Source organism: Aotus nancymaae, unplaced genomic scaffold, assembly GCF_030222135.1.
Source record: "Aotus nancymaae isolate 86718 unplaced genomic scaffold, 86718_ANA_hifiasm-v0.15.2.pri h1tg000058l, whole genome shotgun sequence".
Lineage (NCBI taxonomy): Eukaryota > Metazoa > Chordata > Mammalia > Primates > Aotidae > Aotus > Aotus nancymaae.
In genome coordinates, this window is record NW_026988472.1 from 43,101,750 (window position 1) to 43,103,872 (window position 2,123).

A 2,123-nucleotide genomic window follows, 5' to 3' on the forward strand; every position below is an offset into this window, starting at 1 on the left:
AAGCAACAATAGACTAAAATGAAAATTGTTAATAAAATGTTTTTTATTAAGGTATTTACAGTACATGCTAGAAATATGAACTGATGATACAACTAGTATGTGTCACGTGGTCTGTGAAGCCATATGTGGGATATAAAGATATGTTCAATTTTACACATTTATTGAGCACCTATTATGTGCCAGATATTTGCACAACAGGTAGCTAAACTGCTATGGACATTCTTACACATGTTTTTTTCTGTATGTTTTCTTTTTCTTGGGTATTTACTTAGGAGTAGAAATTGGGGTCACAGAGTACACATATGTTGGGAGTTATTATCTCTTTCCTTATCCCCTTGCAAGTTGTACACCTTCTCATTATTATATGTGCTCAATCTCACTTATGCATGGAAGCTCTTTCTTTGAAGTGTTTTGAATGCCCTAGGAGAAATACGCTATGTATTTCAATGCAGAAGCTTTCAGTCTTTTCACACTTGCTCAAGATAAGTTGGTTCCACTGGCAGGATACCAACCCAATCTAGAACTACATCAATCCTGTTCTGATCTAAATAGCTTGGGGCTTTCTTCTGTGACCAAAACTGGACCCCTATCCGGTCAGCTCAAGCTCTTGGTTTTTTTTTGTTTTTTTTTTTTGAGACGGAGTTTCGCTCTTGTTACCCAGGCTGGAGTGCAATGGCGCGATCTCGGCTCACCGCAACCTCCGCCTCCTGGGTTCAAGCAATTCTCCTGCCTCAGCCTCTTGAGTAGCTGGGATTACAGGCACGCACCACCGTGCCCGGCTAATTTTTTGTATTTTTAGTAGAGACGGGATTTCACCATGTTGACCAGGATGGTCTCGATGTCTTGACCTCGTGATCCACCCGCCTCGGCCTCCCAAAGTGCTGGGATCACAGGGGTGAGCCACCGCGCCCGGCCAAGCTCTTGGTTTTAAGAGGAATCAGTGAAAGGACAGATCAGGTTAAATCATCCTCAAGATCTGAAAAACATTTTAAATATGTGTTTTGGTGAGAGTTGGCTAGCATCTTCATTTAAAAAAATATTATATTTCTCTTCTTCTCAGACCCATGTTAAAGAAGAATCCTGGAAGGAGGTTTTCCTGTCCAGGGATTGAACATTGTTGCAGAGTTTCTTCCAACCACCAGCTACTGAGCAACCTGGGAACAGAATGGGTACGTCTGCAAGATTTGCTTTTCATCCATTTTCCAAAGCTGACAGAATACTATCCACTCTCCAGATGCAATCCTTGGAGGTAGGATCTTCATTTTTATCTGCTACATTGAGCTTATGATGGTTATCTACACTTGAACAGGCTCATCCATCATCTCTACATTGTGTTAATAAGCCTTCCCTATCTAAACAGCATGTACCAACCCCTAATCAACAATAGCCTTTCTTGATTTACAAGTTTGTAGATCTGAGGTCTTTCTGTCTGCTACTTAAGCAGGGAAAGGAACCAAGGGGAGAGTAAAACTCAAACTTATTTTTCCTTATATTTATGAAAGTAACTTTGAGGAAAGATAATCCTCTAATCCTTCACCAAAGTGAGGATTTGGATCCTATTTGTATTTCACCAAGTTTTTCTTTTCCTGTCTGAAGTTACTACAGATAGTACAAGGGGAAATTTAAAGCCAGTTGTTCCTTCATGCCCAAGGGAGTTGTTTCACTGCAATGTAAACTAGTTTGAAATCCATCCTGGCTGGGCACAGTGGCTCACACCTGTAATCCCAATACTTTGGGAGGCCGAGGCAGGAGGATCACTTGAAACCAATAATTCAATACCAGTCTGAGTACAAAGTGAGACCCCGTCTCTACAAAACATTGAAAAAATTAACTGGGCACGGTGGCGTGCACCTGTTGTCCCACCTACTTGGGAGTCTGAGTTGGGAGAATCGCTTGAGCCAGGAGTTCAAGGCAGCAATGACCTATGTTCACATCACTGCACTCCAGCCTGGGTGACATAGAAAAACCCTGTCTTAAAAAAAAAATCCATCCTAAAAAAAAATCCGTCCCATGAGCAAAATAGCCATTAATGACATATGAGATATTACTTCTAGTTTACAGTAGTCAATGAGAATGCTTATCCTCACAGACAGTGGGGGCTTCAGATTTTCTTTGTTGACAGG

The 2,123-nt window shown here is 41.3% G+C and overlaps 1 non-coding gene across 1 annotated transcript; it reads right to left on the reverse strand.

Moving 5' to 3' along the window:
* Window positions 1–1,112: 1,112 nt before the first annotated feature.
* On the reverse strand, window positions 1,113–1,252 carry LOC135269991 (small nucleolar RNA SNORA7). Its single transcript, XR_010338221.1, has one exon. It is a non-coding gene; the product is annotated as a small nucleolar RNA SNORA7 (small nucleolar RNA).
* Window positions 1,253–2,123: the final 871 nt, after the last annotated feature.